At 42.4% G+C, this 24,834-nt stretch overlaps 1 protein-coding gene across 8 annotated transcripts in view; it reads left to right on the top strand.

Annotated features, from left to right (window-relative positions):
• Positions 1 to 12,654: 12,654 nt before the first annotated feature.
• Positions 12,655 to 24,834, top strand: part of THSD7A (thrombospondin type 1 domain containing 7A) — a 269,706-nt gene continuing 257,526 nt past the window's right edge. For 2 of the 8 annotated variants that reach the window (XM_083467766.1, XM_083467769.1), the window contains exon 1: positions 12,655 to 13,254. The gene's annotated coding sequence lies outside the window, so the exon portion shown is untranslated. The remainder of the gene's footprint in view (positions 13,255 to 24,834) is intronic. The other 6 variants (XM_083467767.1, XM_083467764.1, XM_083467771.1 and 3 more) reach the window with 6 other exon arrangements.

The following is a 24,834-nucleotide window of genomic DNA, read 5'->3' as shown; positions in this document are numbered from 1 at the left end:
TTGTATAATGTGCTAAAACAGGGATGGGGAATCTTTGGTCCTCCAGTTGTTGTTGGATTCCAGCTCCCATCAGTCCCAGCCATCATGGTCAACTGTCAGGGAAGAGGAGAGTTCTAGTCAGGGCCGACACAAAACACTTTGCTGCCTGAGTTGTTATGAAATGTCACCCCTTTTCCTTTGAAGTCAATTGGACTAGCAGCTGAATATCACTTCACCTCAGGTGATGCGACAGCCTTCTTCAACGCTCCAATTTTTGTGGGCCTCAATTATCCCATGAACTTCCACAGAGTTTTGTAACTAATGTGTCTGATTCATCCTATCAATCATGTTCAGCAATAACTATTCCCCACCCCCAAGTTATCTATTTTCTTGAACCACACTTCCTTCACTTTCTTTCCTCAGAAGTTGATGCTACAGATCTATGTGCTGGAATTGGGTCTGTAGTAGAGATGAGGTGTTTTAAAGAGCCATAGGGCATTTAGGAGGGAGATGATGAACTCCCGCCTCCATGCTAACTTTTAATTTGGTTACCTACATTTTCGTACTTACCTAATGAAGTGTGCCTGTCTCCAACATTATTAACTTTCAGGAGGAATTTGAAAACATTCCTGTTTCTCCAGTTGTTTTGTGGTTGAGGAATACTGTTCCTTGCACCCCTGAGATCATTGGACGGAAGGATGTTTTTAACCGTAACTGTTTTTATATGTCTTTAACTGAAATTGTTTTTGGAATGTTTTAGCTGTTTAATGATGTTTTCGCTTTTAAATTCCGTATCTGTTTGCCATGCTGGGCTCCTTGGGGAGGAGGGCAGAATATAAATTCAATACACAATAGATTAAACAAATAATCATACCCTTATGGGCCATATTCCTGCCACAGCACTCAAGGCAGCTCACCATTTCAAACAATGGCTCACAACTTAAGAAGACATGATACAAAAGGGACATGGCAAGAGGAGGGAAATAAGCAAAAACACAGAGACTTGGGGACAGATCTCAAGGGCGGGAAGAGGCACTTGATCTTAACCAGGCTGATGGAACAGGTCTCCTCTCTCACCTTTTTCAGGTGTTATGTCTGCTGGTGTTCAAAGAACCCATGGAGAGGATCAGGGCCTCATAAACCACCATACCCTCAATATTCCAAGTCCCCACCGGGTCTGCTTCCAACCTTTGTGCGTTGGAAGCAAAGATCTGATGGGGGATTCTAAGCACATTCAGCTGAGTGGAGGAGGGGAAATAGGAAAGCATGGACCATCACACATGAACATCCCCTCCAACATTTCTCCAATGAAAACAGGGACATCCTAAGGAAAAGCTGGACATTCTGAGATCAAATCAGAAACCGGGATGGCTTCTGTAAATCCTGGAATGTTCCTGGAAAATTGGGACACAGAGGGTCTGCATTAAAAGGTAAAGGTACCCCTGACCATTAGGTTCAGTCGTGGACAACTCTTGGGGTTGCATGCTCATCTCGCTATATAGGCCGAGGGAGCCAGCGTTTGTCCACAGACAGCTTCCGGGTCATGTGGCCAGCATGACTAAGTTGAGGCAAATGTGTTTCATGATGTGTGTAACTCATTAAAGGGCCTGGGTTGGCTGAAGTTTCTAGGTCCCCTCCCTCAATTTTTAAAAATGGAATGGCTCTTAGTTGTACAAGGTGTTAAGTTGTGGGTGAACATATCAGAAGACACAGCGATTCTTCAAACAGCTCTTGTTTATTCACAGGCCAGAACAGAACTGGACTGAAGGGTTCAGTCAGCCTGCTTATATAGAGCTCCAGTACAACGTAACTGTAACAATTTCTAAAACTATCCAATCACTGAACGTCACTTTCGATCCCTTATTTGCATAACTATCTACAGTATCCCCCTGCTGGCCCAGGGTGAGAACTTCAGTACATAACACAAGGCATCAGTGTTTCTTGGCATTTGTAATGCAGGATGGTGATGAGGCAGGGGAGGATCATAAACGAAGTTGCTTGTCTTATTGGTAATAGTTTTATAAATAGGTTATGACACAGGACTTCCCACATATAGGCCTCAAGCCCACTGAGTCTGCTAAACGGGAAGAATGCAGAGAAGAGCTCCGCACTGTTTTGGGACAGTTTCATCCACCTGGAGGTTGATGCTAAGGTAGGAAGTGGGTGGGAACGGCACTGGGGTGTACATTTAGAAGCTAGGCACACGTGGAAGAAGTTCAGTAGAGATGTAAGAGGCAGGCTGTGAACATCTAGCGAAATATCTAGGTTACAGGAGTCCATCCAGGCAGGGACTGACTGCAGAATGTTCAAGAAATATGCTTTAATCTTCCCAGAATAGACGGCACGTCCTCTTCAGTTCTGCACAGCACTTTGAAGTTTGCTGCTTACCCACTGGGATGGGATGAGTAACGACACAGAACAGGAAGCACACCATGATAGAAAATGTGAATTTAAAACAAAACAATGATTTAGCAGAAAAACCCAAATTATTTGTTTTTAAACAAAGTTATTTTGAAAAAGAAGTTTGCATTCACCAAAATAAATAATCTGGTATACTATTTGAGTCTGAGATGTGCAGTAGCATATCACATTATGAATTTATGTAATGTAACTTTTAAAACAGAAGGTACTGGCCATTAAAACTTTAACCCATTATTCTTCTCTTGAGGAATAAGTGCAGAGTTTTGAATAGACACTTTGATAAGTTTTTTATTATTGCAGTGAGTGATAAAATTCAAAAGAAATAAATCGTTTGCCAGGAGGAAAGCAAGTGTTGGGAGGGTTTTTGTTTTTGTTTTTTTTTATTGGGGAGGGGGGGCGAGAGATGTTTAAAGGGGAAAGTCCCAGAATAATAGTTGAAGGTACATCAGACCACTATATTGCTGAGAACCACATGTGCCCTACCTGGGCTTCCAGGATAGAAGAAAAGTGGGCCATAAAAGAAAATAAATATAATAAAATATGAAGAAAGTGGGTATGGATTTTCTTCCTTCTTGATAACATTAGAACTTAAGCTCATCCAATTAAACTGATTGGCAGGGGATTCTTCCTCACTCAGTGCAGAAATTATGAAACTGAGATGTGTCGATTGCATAACTTAGATGGCTTTGAAAGGAGATTAGACAAATTAATGGAGGATAACTTTATCAATGGCTATGAGTCATGAGGACTGCATAGGAGAACCCTCATATACAGAATATGTTTGCTTCTGGAATACCAGTTGCTGGGGAGCAACTGTGGGAGAGATCTGCTGTCTTTAAGACCCGGTTGTGGGGTTCCCAGAGGTATCCGGTTGACCACTATGAAAAGGAAGGCATACCCTCCAACATTGCTCCAATGAAAATAGGAATGTCCTATTCCATAATAATAATAGTAATAATATATTTATTATTTATACCACACCCATCGGACTGGGTCACCACAGCCACTCTGGATGGCTTCCAACATATAAAAATAATAATAAAACATTAAACATTAAAGAAAACTTCCCTATACAGGGCTGCCATCAGATGTCTTCTAAAGGTTGTATAGTTACTTACCTCCTTGGCTTGGAGGTCACATAACTCCATACCCTCCAACATTTCTCTAACGAAAATAGGGACATGCTACCACACCCTTGGAACATTTCTCCAATGAAAATAGGGATGTCCTAAGGAAAAATGGGACATTCCAAGATCAGGTCAGAAACTGGAACAGCTTCTGGAAATCCAGGACTGTCTCTGGAAAATAGGGACACTTGGAGGATCTGGGAAGGTGCTGGACCAGATGAAGTTGTGGTCTGACCCAACTGTGTTGTTCTTATGCTTGTTTTTATTGGAAGATAGATGGGTGAAATGGTTTGTGGCTTGTAAAAGCTGTACACCTTTCAGCAAGGCTGGCCTAACTAACTGTTAGAGCCTGAAAAGTCTCTTAAGTAGAGTAATCTTAGCAGTGAAGTCTTTAGTAATAAATCACCCAAGGCCCAGCCTGTCTTTATTCATTTCCCTCTTCATTGTGCATCACATTAAATGACAGGAGCTGGGGTGGGAGAGCACATAAAGTATTTCTCACTTGGAATAAATGGTGCTCGATGTAGTGAAGTGGACAGATAAGCAAGGAGTGGTGACCATCTGTTCTAATCTTTGCAACTGCTGCACAACAGTAAATCAATAGGATACGCCCATGAGTAAAAGATGCTATGCATATTGTGGCCTCGTCCAAAGGAGAAAAGAGTGTGGGACAAAAGAGAATAGACTTCCCACATGAAAAGGAAGAGAAAATAAAGCTTCTCTTAGGAGGGGTGAAATCGAGTTGACTTGCCCTGCCTTTTGCCTTTTGCTCGCACAAACTCATCCTTGCCAGAAGGAAGTGGTCATGGACCACAACCATTCATACACAAGTATGAGTTATTTTTTAATTTTAAAGGCCAAAAATGCACATATAGTGCAATACTAGCAAAACAACATCCATACATACCTAACCAACAATAATGCAACTATGCAACTTGTAATTCTAGCTCCTTGTATTAGAAATGTTACTACATGTGCAAAGAAATAAGACAGTAAAATCTGTCAACCTTCAAAGTTAAGGATAGCCTTCAAAACATTTAGACGTGGCTAGGTAGAAAGAGAATAAAGTCCTTGTAACAGTTCAAAGCAAAGTTTTAGATTTTTTTGCCTTACAAAGAGTGACAAATGGTCAGGCCCACGATGCCATTTTCAGTGGTCCCCCAGACAGACCTTCCTCTGCTCAGCCTCTAATGGCACCTCATCTCTCACATATGAGAGGTCAGCGTGCTCTGGAAACAATAAAGAGCTTTTTCACTGCATTGAGGAGACCTGCTCCACTCTTCTGCTGATCAGCGGCATGGGTAGGCAGAAGAGGAAGTGGCCTGTGTATCTTCCTGTGTGCATGCATGTGCATGCCTGTGTGTGTGCAAAACAGGGAGGGAGGGAGGAAGGGAGAGGAAGTTCTGTCTTATATGTCTGGTGAGCAAGTTAAATAAGTTGCCTTCTCCCCTAGTTGCTCAAACTGCAGTTTTTCATTTCTCCCTGCACCCTCTAATCTGGGTATAGAAATGGTATTTTCTAGGTTTTGCTAGTATAGCACCCATCTTTGGGCCCCTCAATGCCTTATCATTTGGCGCATTGCAGTGAGAATGAGCTGACCTTCACAAGGGAACTTCAAAGGAACTCGAAGACAGTGGTAAATTAAGAATGGAAGTTCACAGCTAGCTGATATGGACAGCAGGCAAAGTTAAAATTGCAACTTTGCTGAATTTTCCCCATTGCCATGGTGTCGTATATGCAGATAGGAACATGCTTCTGTGACCAATGGAAATGTGCATATGTACTGATCATGCCTCAGGTAAGTGATGCATATTTGCAACATGTAGTGTTCACATGAAACTTTGTAGATAAAAATGACCTCCACGCCTTTGCATGGTGTGCAGAATCTTGGAGTGTTAACTCTGTGCCCCTTTCTCGCTTAAGAAATAAACTTTTTTTCTATCTTTCCTTCCCACTGCCTTTGCCCCTCACTACATGAGCATGTGTGGTACATGTGTGGCCTGTACATGCATGCACACAAGTGAGTGCATGTTCAGTTACCACAGCCACGTGGACCTTGAAGGGTCAAATAATGGTTAGCCACTCTGACCTAGAGGGAAGAGAAATTCTCTGTGCTTTCCCTTGCATGAAAGATTACAGAACGTACAAAGGCAACTTGTTATCTTACCAGTCTCACAGTTTCAGACAACAACAACACCCCCCCCCCCATTCCTGCAAGCAAAGCATTTCAGGAGAGGAAAGTGAACAAATGCACACTAGCTCATATGCTAGCAAATGTGTGAATTCTTCTAGAAGATTATACACCTCCATTCATCCCGAAAAAGGAAAGATAGGCCCTGTTTCTTTGTTGGGATTGAGAATTATATTCCCTGTTGCAATGCAGATCTAGTAATATGAGAAAGGCACATTCACTAAAGCAGTCTCAGTAGTGCCATAGAAAATAGACTTATTTCACCATCTGCTTGAGGAAAAACAAGATTAGAATCGATCTAGAATGAGAATGCATGATATTCATAAAGCAAGAAAGCCATAATTATTGCCTGAAGATGTGGGAAACAGTCTTACTAATTAACAGAGCATCTGTGTTCTTACCTGTTTCAATGAAGTGGTACTCCATAAATTTCTGTCTGTAGGTTTGTACACACAAATACACGTACACATCAACAAAGCAGATGTTTCATGCTTATATTTTTAGGTAGAATGTAAATCCATAATAATGAGATAAGGGATCTAGTTACCAAAAATTGTTAATTCAAGTGAAAACAACGCAGAGTTTTGAGAAAGGATAACTGAACAGAGTTTTGATGTTTTGATGCTGCTTTAAAGAAAGACTTCCAAGGTATTCAAGCTCTACAGTTACAAAACTGATGCGTATTTGATGAGCAAAATGTATAAAACTGCATTTCTAATTGTTCTTTATCAGGTATAAAGAAACACTGAAACTTTTTCAAAGGCAAATGTCCACAATTCTTTATTGTAGGGATAGGTCCCTACTTAGGTCTGTCTCTGGATCCTAATTTAATCAGCAAGTCCATTTCCCCCAAACCACACCCACCTATCTGCCCTATGTCTGACGTTTTGTGTGACATCTGTAAATACATGGTTACAAAAGAAGAGTCAGAAGCTTCCCACTTGTTTCTTTGCAAGCAGATAACCAAGTAAACTGTGCCTAAGGCTGAAATCAATACAACGTTACTAGGAAGTTTGCTAGTGAACACAGCTGGAACATTGAGTAAACATGCACAAAATTGTTCTGTTAGTATACCCTAATTCTGCTAAACATAGCTCTTACCTCTTTTGTTAGGGAGGTCCAGGATCTTTAGCATTTCACCAAATTACAATTTTCAGAATTCTTTGGAAGAAACAGTGACTGTAAAAGTGATATGAACTCTTAGGGTGGATTAAGTTTTAGGTGGTTTTTGTTGGGGTTGTTGATGGGATTAATATTTTTTGTATTTTTATTTTAGATCTTATTATGGTTTACGTGGAAATTGTTTAATTTGGTTGTGTACTTTTTGACACAAGAGGGACGCGGGTGGCGCTGTGGTCTAAATCACAGAGCCTAGGGCTTGCCGATCAGAAGGTTGACGGTTTGAATCCCTGCAACGGGGTGAGCTCCCGTTGTTCGGTCCCAGCTCCTGCCCACCTAGCAGTTCAAAAGCCAGTCAAAGTGCAAGCAGATAAATAGGTACTGCTCCGGCAGGAAGGTAAACAGCGTTTCCATGCACTCCTCTGGTTCACCAGAAGCAGCTTAGTCATGCTGGCCACATGACCCGGAAGCTGTTTGTGGACAAACACTGGCTCCCTTGGCCTATAGAGCAAGATGAATGCTGCAACCCCAGAGTCATCCGCAACTGGACCTAACGGTCAGGGGTACCTTTACCTTTTACTTTTTGACAACCCATACTGCGGACTTGATAGTTAAAATGAGAGTTTAATCCTTCCCAGAGTGCTTCAACATCTTCTTCTTGGTTAGAGTCATTTATCAACAGCATCACAGTCTTACATAGATGGACCTCTGGTTTGTGAACCTTCTTCCAATTTGTAGTGTAAACAAGACCTGAAATGAGATTTGATCTAAAATTTATATTCTGCCATCAGAAAATTCTAGTCAAAAAAAGGCTTTATTAAAAGGCATTTGGATGTCTTAATCCTGCTGAATTAAAATAGGTTATGCTATCTTTGAAAAGAAAATCATTGATGGAGTTATTATCTATAATTAAGAAATGGGAGCTTATTATAAATGTATTGGAGTAAAGTATTCCATTTTACCAAGCCATGCCTGTGACAATTTCTTTCTAAGTGGTAGCTTTTTAAAGCCTACAATTGTATACCCTATGCATTGTTCTGGGAAATGGGACTTATGGTGTATTTGTGTTCTTTGTTTCATTTTAAATAGGGCAGACTATTTATAGAGAACCAAGTTTCAAGGTGAAAAGGTTTTTAAAAACTTTTTAAGACCGTGGGTAGTACTCAAGGAAATCTTACTCAGAGTAGACCCATGGACACTAATGAATGTGACTAAGTTAGGTCTATTAATTACAGCTAATCTACTCTTGAGTAAATTTAGTTGACTATCACCCTGTATATTTAAGATAGTGACTAAGGACTTCCAAGTGACCCTCTTTCTCAGCCATCCTACCTACTGCTGTGGTTTCTCAAGGTTTATATAACTGACAATGCTCAAGGATGACTTCTGGGTTGACCGGCGGCGACGCGGCGACCCTTAAAATCACAGGCGCAGAAGCCTGTGAGAGTAGTGACTCGGCGGGCACCATTTGCGCCCCCCAATCCGTGAAGGAGCCCTTTTAAGGGCTTCGGAACGGGGACGGGGTGCGGCGCGGTGCTGAGAGTACTCCCTCATCTGCAGAGTGAAGCCGCAAGCCATTATCGGAGAGCGTTGACTTTTTCCTTGGGACATTCGGACTTTGAAACATCAACCTGTGAGTAATACGGAAATTGGAAGTTTAAAGAAAAATTTGTTGGAATCAGGAACAAGCGGGGAAGGGTTAAAAAGGAAGTCTGCCCCCCTCTTTGTAAACAATTTAAAGCAAAGCACCTGCTAGCTAAGGTCGAGAGAATTTTCCTTTTTCCTTAATTTCACGGTTTGATATTACAAGAATTTTTACTAGAGGATAAAAGATTAATTTGGAGAGCTGAAGTTCTACCCCCCCCCCCCCGGACCCGGGATCGCTCCGTGAGAGAGCCGGTTGATGAAATATTGAAGAGCTTGACAGCTGTCAAACTAGCTGTCAAGACGGAAAAAGAGAACTATGTTTTTGTTGCTTCTGCTGGTTATATTTGCTACAATTTGTTGAAAATTTGTTGAAAATAAGGAAGGGCTGATACAAAATAACTTGATCTTCGGACTCGAGCTGAAAAGAATATTAAGGAGCTAAAATCCCCCTAGAGGGACTCAGTGACATTACAGGAATGGCTGGAGGAAGGAAAATCCAGGCTGAATTGGACAGAGCATTTGTTCTCTTGGGAAAGTTACAAGGCCAATTTGATGTTTTGGCTACAAATGTTACAACTCTGGACTTAACAGTAAATAACATTCTTGAATCTGATAAGGACTTGAAACAAGAAGCCCATTCAACTGGACAAATAGAGAAACCTGAGAGTTTTGAGAATATGGAGAAGGAGACATATGTCGCCCCTGAAGAAAAGGAAGGAGGAACTGAAATTTTGCAGATGTTAAAGGAGAGCTGTATTTTGAGGCCTGACATGATGGTAATAAAGGAAAAGAAAAATCTGATGTGGAAAGCACGGCCTGAACTGGAGACTGAGAAATGGAGAGATCTTCTTATGTGGAGATCAGAAGACCTAAGGATTACAAATGTGATTAAGGTGGAAGTTAGAGCTTTGGGGATTTTTGGATTTGAAAGGAACAAGAAACAAGAATTGGAACACCCCATAGGCTCTACTCTTAAGTATGGAGGCCTAGCTGGAAGAAACATGGTTCCTGTTGGGCCGGAGCTTCTCCAAGATTTGGTGTTTTATATTAAGGACTATCAAAAAGACTGGCAGAGAGGAACTGAGAGAGAATTAAGGGCCTCGGACGTGAGATCTCCAGGCTGATAGTAGATTAAGACTGATGGATACTTGTGGGGGCTGAAGCCGGGAAAGGGGGGGTGGAGTTTGGGAATCCAAAGGGTTCATAACTACAATTTATTTTGTTTTTACTTTGTTTGTTATTGGTATGTAAAATGGGAAATTCGTGGAAGGGAACTTTGGTCGACCTCAGGAAAAAACGTTTTAAGAATAAGAATCGATGTATAAGTTCGAGGTTTAAGTTTGGATAAGGTAAAATTGGATTTTTAAAATGAACTAAATTAAATGAAAATAAGGTTTGCAAAAATAAATCTAAGATAAACTATTAAGTTAAAGTTGAGAAATAAGTAATAAGAATTTGCTGAGCTAATAATTAGAATTGGAACAAAAGAAGGGGAGGTGTGAGGAGGTCTGAGAAACAAGTTAAAAGAAAATAAGCAATTGAAATTCTACGTGTTTTTAATTGTGTTTTAAGTTTGGAAGTAAGTGATAAGAAAATAAGGGATTGAAATTATACCTGTTTCTTTTTGTTTTTGTTTTGTTTTGTACTATTGTGTATTACTGTTTTTTCTTTTTATATCTAATTTTTGAAACCTCAATAAATATCTTTAAATAAAAAAAGACAATGCTCAAGGATGTTGGTTACCAGAATATCTAGTTCTGCTAAGCTTATTGCCCCTGTTGAAATTTGGTAAATATAATGGCAGCAGGGTTCGGAAATAGTCTGCTAGAACTTCTGGTTGTATTTTTTGTTTGTTGCTCTTCTTGTTCAAAGCAAATTAATTAAAAAGAAGCTACAACAAGTTCCCCACTATGGACCTAGGATCTCAACCTATGGGTCCCCAGATGTTGTTGGACTACAACTCCCATCATCCCTGAGCTCTGGCTTTGCTAGCTAGGGGTGATGGGAGTTGTAGTTCAACAACATTTGGGGACCCACAGGTTGAGAAAGGCTGAGTGGAAGCCCCACTAGAGTTCAATTGTGCATAGCATTTCTCTGCTAATGACTCACAGCACAAATCTAACCATGTCTACTCAAAAGTAAGTCATATTAAGTTCAACAGGGCCTACTCCCAGGTAACTGGATTTAGAATCACCCAGACTTCCATTTGTACTGTGATTTGTAGGCATAGGTCCAAGCAGGGATTGTTGTCTTGCCACTTCCTGTTGGAAAACCTGCTGTTTACTGCTGAATCAGGGCAAATATCAATCTGAGGAAAACTCAATTGATGTTTGTTACAAACAAAAAAAGCCTTGCTAATGTTGGTAGCTCTCCCAGCAACCCAATGTTTTATCTCTCCTACTTCAATAAAACAAAATGTGTGTCAATGACATAGTCTAAGTTACGCTGATACATTTAATAAAAACAGACTTGTTTACCTTAACTTTGTCCTCCTATTTATAAGGCATTTTGTAAACAACTAACATAATTTCTTTTTAAGGATAATCAAACTTTCAATAAACAAACCAGCTCATACCTTGAGCAGACTTACATATAAAGAAACACGAATGTATGGTGGTGATTTATTTATACTCTGTTCTTCTACCCATGGGGTACTCAGAGCAGCTTCGCAATGCAAGAAAGGTGTAAACAGAAACGCACATCTAAAAAACACTACCATAAACAAATGGGAGAAAAACAGCATTTTGAAACATAGTACAAAAATTGGCAGCGGTGAAACGTTAAATATTTAAAAGGCTTCTGGAAACCCTTGGGTTACAAAAGTGGTGAATAAAGCAGGATTAGGAATCAGGATGATGGCATTTACATATACAGAAATGAGAGCTGAAACAAATTCTTGCAGTGTGGAGTGCCCATGCCCTAGTTCAGGATACTGTTTTGTCTCCCAATAGACTCTCAGCATTCTGTGGCCATTGAGCATGCTCAGTCCTTGTTAGGCTGTTTTAGTTGGGTTCACTATCCCCTAAATTATTTTTCTACAGCAGCCTTGGGCTTCCTCTGAGAATGCTGCCACTTCCCTCTTATTTCTCAGTAACCCAAGTCAACCTCTTTTCTAGGAAAGCTGAACAGATATATTACCTGTACAGTGGTACCTCGGGTTAAGTACTTGATTCGTTCCGGAGGTCCATTCTTAACCTGAAACTGTTCTTAACCTGAAGCACCATTTTAGCTAATGGGGCCTCCTGCTGCCGCCGCGCCGCCGGAGCACGGTTTCTGTTCTTATCCTGAAGCAAAGTTCTTAACCCGAGGTACTATTTCTGGGTTAGCGGAGCCTAACCTGAAGCGTATGTGACCTGAAGCGTATGTAACCCGAGGTACCACTGTAATTCCTTACAAATGGGAGGTGGGGTGGTGGGATGACAAATGCCGAGTTTTCAGCTCTACCCAAGGAGAGAAGACTTTAGGGGCCAAGGAGTAATTTTAATAGCTTTGGTGTATGTGTGTATGTGTGTGTTGGGGGTATTCTATCAGCAAGGGTTCCTGGGACAACATGGATGTGGGGAGGCCAAGACAATCAGCTTAGCAGGAGAGAACTTAGTATTTCATTTATTGACATCAGTGAGGGCAACAGAGGGCATTGTCAGTTCTCTCTGGCTTGAGAAGACCACATCATTGGGTGGGATGACAGAGGAAGTTTCATTGGCAAAGTGTTTGAAGACAGACCTTTTGCCTGTGCGCAGAACCTGGCTTTAATGGCAAGGCATGGCCTTTGAGCTTCTGAAGAATCATCAAATTGGAAGGGACCACAAGGGTCATCTAGTCTGCCCCCTGCAAGGCAGAAATCTTTTGCCCTGCACGGGGCTCAAACCAGCAACCCTGAGTTTAAGAGTCTCAGGCTCTCCTGACTGAGCCGTCACTTAACATGCGCATAACAGTCTCATGCTTAAAAACTGCATCACACACCCCACACCATCACATCTAGGATTAGGGTGGTTGTGGGTGGTTTGTAGCATTACCAGAAAGCTTGCCTATCCCAGGCCAAGCAACCTTTCTTGTTGGTGAGAAATTAAGCCCTGCGAGGCAACCAGATGAGTTCCTGCCGGGAAGTGGAGCCTCACTTCCTGGAATTCAGGCTTGCCTTGGCGTCCCCCCAAATCCACTTCGGTTCCTAGCCTGGAAATTCCAGCCATTCCCACGCAGCGCAGCGCGCTCATTCCTGGTCCTGAGGTCGTTTGCGCAGGCGCCAGGCGCCCGGGCAGCGCCCGGAGAAACTACCCCCGGAGCTGAGAATGTTCTGCCGGCAGGGGGCGCTATGCAACGCGCCCACCTGCAGCTCTTCAGAGGTATTTAAGCCCCCAGCCCCAGCCCCCCTCTCGCGAGGCGCATAAAAGGAAAGCGGCGTTTCTTCTTCTCCAGCGCCGCTAGTCTCCAACGGCGCCCACGTCGGTCAAGGGCGCGGCTGTGCGCACCTCCGACGGCGCCCACCTGCGCCAGCTGTCGACGGAGGCGGCGGGGAAGGCGAGCAGGCAGGTAGCGTCGCCTCGCGAGCCGCCCGGCGCCCAGGACCTGGCGGGGAATGGAGCTGCTGCATTGCGGCTGCGAAAAGAGGACGAGAGCGCGAGAGCAGCGCGCGGCTCCGCAGCGGAGGAAGAAGAGCGAAGCGGAGCCAGGCTGGCGGCTGAGGGAGCCGAGGGGCGAGGGAGCCGCGAGCCCCCGCAACTGAGGAGGCAGCACCAGGCAGCGAAACGCCAGGAAGCGTGCAGAGAAGCGGTGAGTGGCAGCCGTGCGCGGGCGCGAGGCGGCCTTGATTGCAGTTGCTCGCCAGGACGGCGCGAGAGAGGAGGGGGCGGGGCTTGTCCTGGGTCCCTGGGCCGGTCCCATATGTACAGTGGTACCTCGGGTTAAGTGCTTAATTCGTTCTGGGTTGGCAGAGTCCGTAACCTGAAGCATATGTAACCTGAGGTACCACTGTATATAATTTTTATTAGATTGTCTGTTTCACAACTTAAGATACAGTGGTACCTCAGGTTACATACGCTTCAGGTTACATACGCTTCAGGTTAAGAACTTTGCTTCAGGATGAGAACAGAAATTGTGCTCCAGCGGCGCAGCGGCAGCAGGAGGCCCCATTAGCTAAAGTGGTGCTTCAGGTTAAGAACAGTTTCAGGTTAAGAACGGGACTCCGGAACGAATTAAGTACTTAACCTGAGTACCACTGTACTCATTTTACATCCTTAAGATATCAGTGACCTCCATTCTTCTCTTTCCATAGTTCATTATACAAAATCCTGCATATTTTACAAAAACTATACCATTCAGTATTCCACTATAGCGTCTATCAAGACCTGTTTACAGTGTTGAATTTATCTTAATGCTGCCAGAGTTTTCAGCTGTGTACAATTATTGCCCATATATTCAATGAGAGCCATCATGGGAGAGTAGAGTTGGCATCTTGACCAATGCAGGAATCTTCATGCCAGCACAGTGGGGCTTGAACCCACGACCTTGAAATTTAAGGGTTTCATGCTGTACCCACCGAGCTATGGTCCTTTTGTGTGTGTGTGATTTGTCATACACGCACACACAAACATACACATGAATTCATAGATCTGCCTGTGCTTGGCGACCCACATGACCTTTCACACACGCTTTCAAACACATTCCTTTGGAGAGGCTCCATATAGAAGAAGAGGAGGAGTTTGGATTTGATGTCCCGCTTTATCACTACCCTAAGGAGTCTCAAAGTGGCTAAAATTCTCCTTTCCCTTCCTCCCCCACAACAAACACTCTGAGATGAGTGGGGCTGAGAGACTTCAGAGAAGTGTGACTGGCCCAAGGTCACCCAGCAGCTGCATGTGGAGGAGCGGGGACGCGAACCCGGTTCACCAGATTACGAGTCTACCACTCTTAACTACCACACTACACTGGCTCTCCATATAACCTTTGTGGACAAATACCGTATTTTTCGCTCTATAACACGCACCTGACCATAACACGCACGTAGTTTTTAGAGGAGGAAAATCTGTAGGCATGCCACCCATAGGCATTCCCTCCATAACACGCATAGACATTTCCCCTTACCTTCTAGGAGGGAAAAAGTGAGTGTTATGGTACAAAAAATACGGTAATAATGCTGTGCGGTGATATAATAGTAATATAAACTGGTGACAGCTGTTGTGGATTTGAATGAAGTGAGCTTTTTCTTTTTCTTAATTATGATCCAAGTGGGAGACCCAGGTGAAACCTGGGAGGGAAGGCTGCCACAGGTGAAACAAGTGGCTGCCATTTTAGAATTTTAGTGTCTCCCCTGCTGTGTTCTGCTAGGCATTGGTGAGGCCAAGGAAAAAGCTGGGGTTGGTAGGGCAGCCCTGTGTTTGCCTAAATGGATCAGTGTCCACTAATTTTCCCATACCCCATAACTCCTGCAAAGTGGTCATGGATACCCCAAAGTGGGCAACACCTTTTGCTCTATTTCAGCCTTGATGTAGCCTCCTTTTCTCTCCTCCCTAGTCTTGTGTTTGTTCTTTTTGATTGAGGTGGTGCTCTTGCTTTCTCCTCTCCTTGCAGTCCACACTATTTAGCAGCCAGTAACTCTCTTCCTTTCCACACTATTAATCCACACATCTTAAGACAGTGACTTCTCTCCCCTCCCTGCTTCATGTTCCTTCATCAGCTCTTTCCCTTTTCTCTCTCCTACATGATGTGCCGTTGGCGTTATATAGACTATACCTTTAAAGCACATTCCCTCAGAGAATTCTGGGCACTGCAGTTCATTAAAGGGTTGCTGGGAGCTGAAGCTCTGTGAGGAGTAAACTACAGTACCCAGAATACTTTGAGGGGAAGAATGTAATCTGAAAGTGCTTTAAAGCTATAGTATGTACACAGCCCTTGTCCCTTCAGTTACTTGAGCTTTCCTGCATACCAGATGCTTCCCTTTGCCTGAGGCAGTGCCTGCAGCTGGAGTGAACACCTTCATTGGCCCAGGAGCCAGACCTGAACACATGTGGCTCTTGAGACACAATTTGACCAATCCTGGAATAGGAGGCCAGATTATGTATGGTAAATTAATTGTAGAGGAAGAAGGCAGATATGCTGCAGATCTTGCTTTGAGATGGGATTTCCATTACTGTGAATTCCACTTGTAAAAGTTATTCTTTTGATATTTTTTTAAAGCTTATGTCCTTGGTGTATACTTGGTGTACACCATCCTTTTCATTCACAATTGTATTCTCCTTTCTAGCCTTTTTTTTTTTTTAAGCTTAATGATAGGTGCTAATGAGAAACTGTAGCACAGAAGCTAAAATGTAGCAGTTAGGGACAAGAACTTTGTCCCCTTTTCCTGGCAGTTGCCTCTTAACTTGGATTGTTGTTTGGCAGACAGATACACACTAGGTGCAAACTTTTTTTCATAGATGCAGTGAGGAGGAACCATTGTCTGTTGAACTTCTGCCTTTGGGCTCTGCCAGGAAGAATAAATATGACAGCTCTGTTGAAGTGCTGGAATGCGCATTACCATCACCATGAATGCTTTTTAGAGTTCTTATAATTGTCAACTTAAAAATATTAGTTGAAGTGTGGTGACCTTTCCAAAATATAGATGGGCAGGTTTGTATGTGTAAAAACAAAACAAAACAGAAGTATGTCATCAGTGATTCTAAATATCCTTTAAAACTTTTTCAAATGTGTGTTCTTATTCTCTCTGAGAATGTGTGTCAGCCTGAAATTAATGCTTGATTTGCTTGCATGAGTCATCTTCCAGCGAATGCTGTATGTATAAGCATCTCTTGTCAGTCCACCTGCTCTCTGCTTATGGTTCATTTGTCAGCAGAAGACAAGGAGGGTCCTGAAAATCTGTGCTTAGTCATACAAGGTGTTACATTACTTCTGCTGTCAGTAGCATTTAATGCAATTGACCATAAGCTGTTTTTGTTTTTGTTTTTGTTTTTTGTCGTCATGAGTTCTTACCTTACTAGGTTGCCCAGGACAAATCTTAAAGGTTAGTGATCCAATGTCTCAGCAACCATGATTAATCTTTTAGACACACTGTCTTGAAAAGAGGTTTTTTTCTCCTTGGTTCCTTTATTTGCTCTATTGAATAGTAGGTTTCTGAGTGTCTCCTAATCAAATGTATTCCTCTGCATAACTGGAATGGTTGTGTAATGCACTTAGCTTTTGGTGGATATTGTTTGCTTATATGTTTGGATGACTGAATGAGTTTTATTGGTGTCTAATTCAGAGGAGCATAATTGCCATGAAAGAAATAATTGGTTCTTATGGATTATGCTGCAGGTGATAATTTAATAGAGGCCATAATCACATTTTTTCCTGCCTCTCTACCGCTTCGAAATATACAGAATGAGATTTCATCACTTCAAGAAGATGTGATAGTTTCTCTTTCTTCTGTTATTCAATAAAGCATTCATCTCTTAATGATGTTCAGATTATTTTCCACAATTCGTTGTAATTGCTTAATGAAAGTAGGCACAGGTATGATATTTTCAAGCTGGGCAACAATAGTAAATTTGAGTAGGCCAAGAAAACAAGGGATTCTTTTGAGCTCCTAGGGGTAAAAAAAGGTCTCTGGCAATCTGATGTCTAGCATAAATCCCTATGTTTGTGGTGTTTACTCACAGGTAAAATATATACAGTGGTACCTCGAGTTGAGGATGTAATCCGTCCTGGAGGCAAACCCGCAACTCGAAGCGTTCACATCCAGAAGCACCATGTCTGCGCACGAACGCAATTTAGCGCTTTTGCACATGTGCGAGCAGTGAACCTGGAAGTAACCCATTCTGGTACTTCTGGGTTGCCGTGGGACGCAACTTGAAAAGACGTAACCTGAAACAGACACAACATGAGGTATGACTGTATGGGACTCCAGCTGTTTTGCCCAGTCTATGCATGCACATTTCAAACAAAGTCCCCCACTGTGGGGGGAAGAAGAAGAAGAAGAAGAAGAAGAAGAAGAAGAAGAAGAAGAAGAAGAGGGCTATTGACTGAAAATATAGAATCAGGTCCTTGGATGTTGTCCCCATATCAGGCTGGAAATGGTTTGACCCTGGCTCATAATTACCCATAGTACAGTAATGCAACATTCAATAGCAAAAATAACAAGAGAGTGTCACAGGTTCACCTTGGTCCCAGAAACACTCCTCTCTACTTGCAGCCTCTTTCCTGCAGCACCTCCTTTTCATATCCCCACCCCACCCCGATCTTTGCTAGCTGAAGCAGAAATCCAAGATATCTTTTTTTAAAGCCTGCTTACTGTCTTCACTGTTTTCCCCACCTGGCGCCGGAATTTCAGTGCAACCCAGTTCCACTACGTCTGTTTATTAACATTCCATCAGTTTCAGTTACAATAAGACCCAGAGTGCAATTCTGTCCATCGTGCAAATGCTGGGTTTGGGCACGATGCTTTCTCTGCACTTTCGGTTATCACCACTTGGTGGAGTGTATTCTTTTTCTCTGCGTCTTAACACCTGTGTGAGTGTACATTAACTGGGTAAATCTGCCAAGAGCCACTGTTGCCTGTATCTGAAGATCCTAACTCATGAAACCTCTAGAACATGTGTGGTGTGAAACACGTTATCAACCAAGGAGGCTTGCTTGTCGTAATTCTGTTCAATCCAAGTGAAGATGGCAGAGAGATCAAGGGGTCATAGATGGAGAATGTTCTAGGAGCACACCTACGCTGGGAATCAAAAGAGAATGTGGTTGAGTATTGGATTTTTTGATGCCTGAGTACACATGTACAGTTTGTGTAATGGCTGAAACTGATAAACAACCTATTCCAGTAGCCATTTTGAAAGCTGAGCACGTGCTTGATAACTATTCTCAGGGGGACTGGGCAGGATGCAGATGGCATTTTCAGCAAAAATAGCTGATGGAAAACAGCAGAAAGTAGAGGACAATGGCACTTCCAAACATATTTTGCAATAGTTTCAAGACCTAAAGTGACTTTCAGGCTTTTCTACCTGATGTCATGTGTGCATCCTTAAAACAGATACTGTATGGCAGGCATGTCCATGAGATAGCTCCTTTAGGAAATATATTGGCCTTTGCAGATTTGAATCATCCCAATTTCTAATCTTTAAATTGTCCCTCTGCTAAGAAAAATGACATTTTTAAAAAATGACCTCAAAGGGAACAATACTGGACCTTAGTAGCTTGATCAAAATATAATGTGCTGTTTCTCCAACCAACTAGATATGTGGCAGAAAACATATATGTTTTAAAATAATAGAGATGTGGGTCATATTAATGGGGTGTGTGTGTCATTATAGAGATTGTGCTATTATTTAGATTAGATTTACGTGTTAGCTTTAGTGATAGTGAATGGCCATTTTACATGTAATTGTTTGGAGGAAAATCCCAAACATTTAGTTGACTCTAATTAAATATACTTTGTGGTGTTTTACTCCTATGTATGCAGTGACTTTTGCTGAGGTCAATGTAAAGACTAATTTATCACACAGATTAGTATTGATTAAAGTAAACCTAAGATCAATACTGGATTTTGAGGGTCAGTAAATTTGTAAATGGGATGAAATATGGAACACAATGTATCCATCTGGTCTAGTTCTTAAAACATTGAGAGGGGGGGAGGTTTAAAGATGTGCTAGTGATGCTATTAAAGCATAATTAAGTAAATAGCTGAACATTTAAATAGCTCAGTGAAGCTAGACACAACTGCTATACTGCTTTGTCAGAATTAATGGGTGAAAAAGTCTCCCACACATTCCAAGTTGGGCTGTGTGAGAGATTTTCTCCTGGGTGACTTCACAAGCTTCTTGCATCCAATTTTGCTGGTTGCTGGCAGTGAAATATTTTCCCACTTAAGCCCCTGAGCTAGCTTAGCAAAGAAGATGCAATGGAAGAGAGTGTCAATGTGACCTGCAAACACTAGGCCTTCATCTTCTGCTCTGCAGCCATGTGATTAAAGAGAACTTGGAGCAAGCAGTGACATTAAAAGGTTATTGTATAGTTCCTTCTTGTTTGGCTTCAACTGCAAATTAGAACACTTTCCTTTTTTTTAGATAAGACCTGATTTCTTTTGAAATAGGTCAGTTTTTTCTTTGTCAGGAGCTTTTTGTGAGAACAAAGGAAATGAAATGGATCTGAGTTGGTGGTTGTCCTACAGTGAACATCAGTTGGAAATAAGAAACTAAGATTGGAATCCTGTACATGCTCACCTAAAAGTAAGCCCTGTTAAACTTGGTGGGACAAACCTCTGAAACTACAACAATATTATTTGGCTGCATGACTCCAGCTTGTTTGCAAAACAACGCCTGTTTTGTCAGGCTTACTGCTTAAGGCTGCCATCATTTCCTTAGGGGAGAGAAAGAGTCACATCACATTTGCATTTAAATTAAGCACATGCATACAAATGAAACTCTGCCCATGGGCCGTTGATATTGGGGGGTGCCCTAGATGAAAATATCCCAGCCAGACTGTAGAGAGGCCAAATCAAGACTATTTTAAATCAGCCTTTTAGCAACCCTACTATCTGCCACTGCGTATACATCGTTATTAGGCAACTCTTGAAGCACCTTTCTGTTCTTTAACTCATTTTATGAAGAACAAAGCAGAAGATTAGTCAGACTTGATAAGCCATGGGCTAAGATGAATTGAGTAGGAATCATTGAGCCTGCTTGAGTTGAATGGAAAGGATTTCTTAAGGGCCAAGCATCTTGTTTACTATATGAATCATTTATGGAAGCCTGGGCCATGTGCTGACCCTTTGGAATTTGTGGCTTTCCCCTTGAACAGCTCACTCAACACCATTAGCGCAAAGTACTTTTGAAACTCCTCTCTGCTTTGTTTCTAAAGCAGTTTGCAATGTGGGATGCTGCTGTTTGGGGAAAAATAGAGCTTGCAGAACTAGGGTTGAATTAAGTGAATACAGTTACCATATTTTTCGCCCCATAGGATGCACTTTTTCCCCTCCAAAAATGAAGGGGAAATGTGTGTGCGTCCTATGGGGCGAATGCAGGCTTTCGCTGAAGCCTGGAGAGCAAGAGGCATCGGTGCGCACCGACCCCTCTCGCTCTCCAGGCTTCAGGAAGCTATCCGCAAGCCTTGCAAGCCCGGTGGGAGTTCCCGCGGGCTCACAAGGCTTGCGGGCAGCAGCCTGCAGCCCCCGCGAGTGTCCGCAAGCCTCGCGCGCCCAGCAGGAAGTCCCGCCGGGTGCGCGAGGCTTGGGGCGGCAGCCTGTCGCCCGAAGCACAGGGAGCCCTCCGGAGGGTGCCCCGTGCTTCGGGCAGGTGAGTGCAAGGCTTGGGGCGGCAGCCAGGGCGCGGGGGGGGGATTTTTTTTTTATTCATTCCCCCCCCCCAAAAAACGAGGTGCGTCCTATGGGCTGGTGCGCCCTATAGGACGAAAAATACGGTAATATGCTTTTTATTGTTGTTTCTGCTGTTGTATAAATGGCAGCTCCAGGGGGGCCTGTGGAGTGGTGGTGAGGGGATATGTAGCTTTTTCTCATCCTGCCTTCATCTTGACAAAAACTGTGTCTTGGAAGATGCAGTTTCACTTAAGTGGGAATATTGATGGCAAGGGAGCTTCCTTCTAAAATGCAAATAGCAAATTCAAAAGCCATGGCAGGAAAAGTTAATTTTCCACCCTCCCATCACTATCCCAAAGCTGCACAAACACCCCCATGGCTGCCAGTAGAAGAACAAACATATACAGATCAGTTGTATTCACACAGTTCACATTTAGTTTGACCTCAAGTTTCACAGTCCTTTGGATCCTGGCTGTGGTTTCTAAATCCTTTTATTAGTATTATTTTTAAATGGTTTTATATATATGACTTGGATAATTGCAGAATATGAAAATCACATAATATTTGTACTGCACTAATTTATGGCTTTTCAGTGTCCATGTTCATGCAAACTTTATTCAGATTGATAATTCAACAAGCAAATCAAACCTAGTCCTCCAGCATATGTTTCCAGGGTTGCCCTCAAAGCTGGACAATTTGCACATCTTTGGTACACGTGCATCAGCGTAATCGGATGCCTTCATTTGCCCCAGCTGCAACAAAACATGTCTCCTGTATCAGTCTCTACAGCCACAGCAGGGACTGCAACACCCCAGCAGGTTTGACTTCACTCCTGAAGACACTCTTCCATTGTCTCCTGAAACAGATAGGTGCCAACTGTTACTTTGACAAATTTAACTGTTGTGATGTCAGATTGTCTCCTAAAGTCTACCAGAAAAATATTCCTGTATTTTTGTGTTGTGGATGCTTTTGATTTTTGTAATGTTTTTTGATAGAAAGCACCACATCTTAAATACTCCTTTAAAATAATGTTTAGCGTTAAATCTAAGTAGGTAACAAATTCTATACATTTTAGCCTTGCCTCTAACAGATTTTTGTATCATGAACAGATCTATAATTTAATTTTCATTTATACAGGAAGGCATTCCTGCTGGTAAATTATGTTTGGAATAGAAGTGGGAGTCTGAGACATCATTGTATTCTGAATTAATATAGAAAGTGCTCTGAGAACTCACTTTAAGTTGATGGATGAAGCAGACATGAAGATTATTCCGAGGTTGCGTTGCCAAGGAACATCACTACAATGCAAATGTTCCCTTTAGGAAAGGGATTAGCACCCCTTTAAGGTTACCACTGGCAATTAGAAGAGGAGAACACAAAAACTATGAAAATTTTAAATCAGTCTTGTGTTCCTTGGTTTCAGAAATGATACTGAAACATACACAAATCTCTTCATAAGAAAGGAGAGGTCTGTGGAAATTAAAATTAGAATATTGTTGTTCTGTTTTTATGTACACATTCAAACAGAGCATGCAAAAATTCAAGAAGTACAATTTATTGGATAATTACGTTCCTTTGCTGTGCAACATGCTGTCTTCAGTCCTGCTCTTTTATGGCTGTTCCCATTATCTGGACTAGTAAGTTATATATACTATAAATTATTAAAATGTGAATGTGTTCTGCTGGAACATATTATATATGCTTCGGTACTCAATCAATTCTTGCAATAAGTCTTTCTTTTATTGCTATCTCTGTTATAAGTCTATTAGATTCTGCCCTTAGGCTTAAATCCTGCTTACTTTCCTTTCACAAATATTCCACTGAAATATTACATCATTAGTTAAGTAATTAACAAGATACCATCAGATTTTTTTATGATCGAAAGACCTATACTTGAGCTGCAATAGTTCATCTTTTTAAAACACTTACTCCTTCCTTCCTCTTCAGTAGGTGATAAATTATTCTGTTAGCTTTTTTTTTAAAAAAAGTTATCTGCATGGTAATTCATCTTTTAAAATCCCCTAGGAATTAAAGACTCTGGTCCTTTGCACTCTTACAGTGCAACTGCTTTCTGTGGACCTACTTCTGAGTAGACATGTGGAGGATTCTGCTGTCATTCCTTTTGAGTTCAGTTGGAGATGCTTCTAATTAGACATGCATGAGAGTAAGATGGAAGTGGTAGAACTGTCTTTGCATTTCAATGCCAGTTTGTAAAATTTGTTCCATAAACAAATAAATGGTTATGGTGCTGTATAAGAAAATGTGCCAAGACAGCAGCATCACAGCCGTGCATGCTGGTGCTGATATGCAAAGCATTAATATCCATTGCAGGAATATTTCACATTCTCGTCATATTTAAAATGGTAAGAAAGACTGGTTCTCCCGTTCATTTATTTAGAAACCAGATATAGATACATTTAACACCCAACTCCGATTTGATCAAGTTCTCATGATAGCCAGTCAGCGGCGTAGCGTGAGTTGTCAGCACCCGGGGCAACGCAAGTAATTTGCGCCCCCTAACCCGGGGCAAGGCAAGTAATTTGCGCCCCCCCAACCCCTAACCTGCGAGTTGCTGCGCAAACAACGCTGCTTGCCCGGAGGAGGATGGAGGCAGAAGCAGCCGCCGCCTGTGGCTGGGCCGAGGGGATGGCGGCGGCGGCAGGGTGCAGAGGCTGCCCGTGCCTGGCCAGGCGTCGGCGCTGCTGCAGCGGCTGCTCCTCCTGCGAGCAGTGAGCGGAGCGCAGCCACAGCGACGGCGGGGGGCGCGCGCGCTAGGGCGCAAGGCTGGCGGTGGCGGCGGGGAGCCCGGCGGAGGAAGGAACTTGTCCCTTCCCTCTGGACTCGCGCCCCCCCCCAGATGTTGCGCCCGGTGCGGTCGGCACCCCTGGCACCCCCCACGCTACGCCACTGTAGCCAGTCCCACTGACTTGTAAAAAAAAAAAAAAATCTTCAGAATGGAGTTGCTTAGATTAGCATCTCAATCCTGTGCATATTTACTTCGAAGTAAACCCAGTGCATTCAGTGAGGTTTACTTACTAGAAAGTGTGATGGGGATTACAATCTAAAACAGTTACTCTTAAAGTAGAAGTTTCATTCTGAGATCTTGGTTCTAAATATACAATAATGTTAAGTGTGAAAAGGGTATTTTGTGCATGCCCATATTTGACTTTTGAACAGTGTTTGACTTGTTTCTTGTTTTCAACAGTGGTTTGCTGTGCAGGATGGTTGAGCTGTTCCATATGAGACATGCAGAGTTCAAGACATTAAAGCCAGTGGCCTGGTTCACACATAACACAAAGCCAAACCATGGTTTAGTGTGAGTAAGCAAAGATGCTCTGGAGAAGAAACTGTGGCTGCTTTGTTTCCCCTCTTACTGTTTTGCAGTGGCGTTGAGCTAAAGCTAAGCCATGGTTTGGTTTCTTGCGTAATCTGAACATAGGGTTGTAGTTTACCTCTCTTCAGACAAATTGTGAGGTGCAATCAAAAGGTGGCTACAGCTTCTTCACTTTCTGAATTGGAATCCAAATTGCACAAGTCTTCTGTTGCCCAAGGAGTGGCAAAGCCAGGATTCTCGTGGAACAAATAACTGAGCAAAAATCTGCATGCAGAAAGGAACTCAAAAAACGTCAATAGTCCTTAAAGTACTGCAGAACTGAGGCTTGCCAAAGAGTGTTTCTGTTGACATTCACTTAATTAAAGGCCAGTTTATGGCACCAACCATTCTAGAATGATTCTATATACGGTAGCTTTTAAAAGGGAAGTGTTAAGTCAGCATTGTAAGTGGAGGGGTGTGTGGCAGGGGAGGCTGAATGGATGGTCCCGAAATGTTTTGGCATAAAATAGTGTTTCCAACGTGGCATCGCCAGCATGGAGATTTATCAAATCTTTTCATCCCCCTCTCCAAGGAGAACTTAAACATGCTGACTTTACTTTTTCCCCATTAAGAAAATAGACCAACATAATTTATTATCATTATAGTACAAAGTAAGTATAGCTTAGAAAAGGAAGACAATGCAAATGTATGATTCTATTTTTTCTTGATTAGAAAGCTTTTAAAATATAACTAG

Source organism: Podarcis liolepis (genome assembly GCF_965112155.1).
Source record: "Podarcis liolepis genome assembly, chromosome: 12".
NCBI lineage: Eukaryota > Metazoa > Chordata > Lepidosauria > Squamata > Lacertidae > Podarcis > Podarcis liolepis.
Note: the sequence above shows the minus strand (reverse complement) of the source record. Positions and strands in the feature narration are given on the sequence as shown.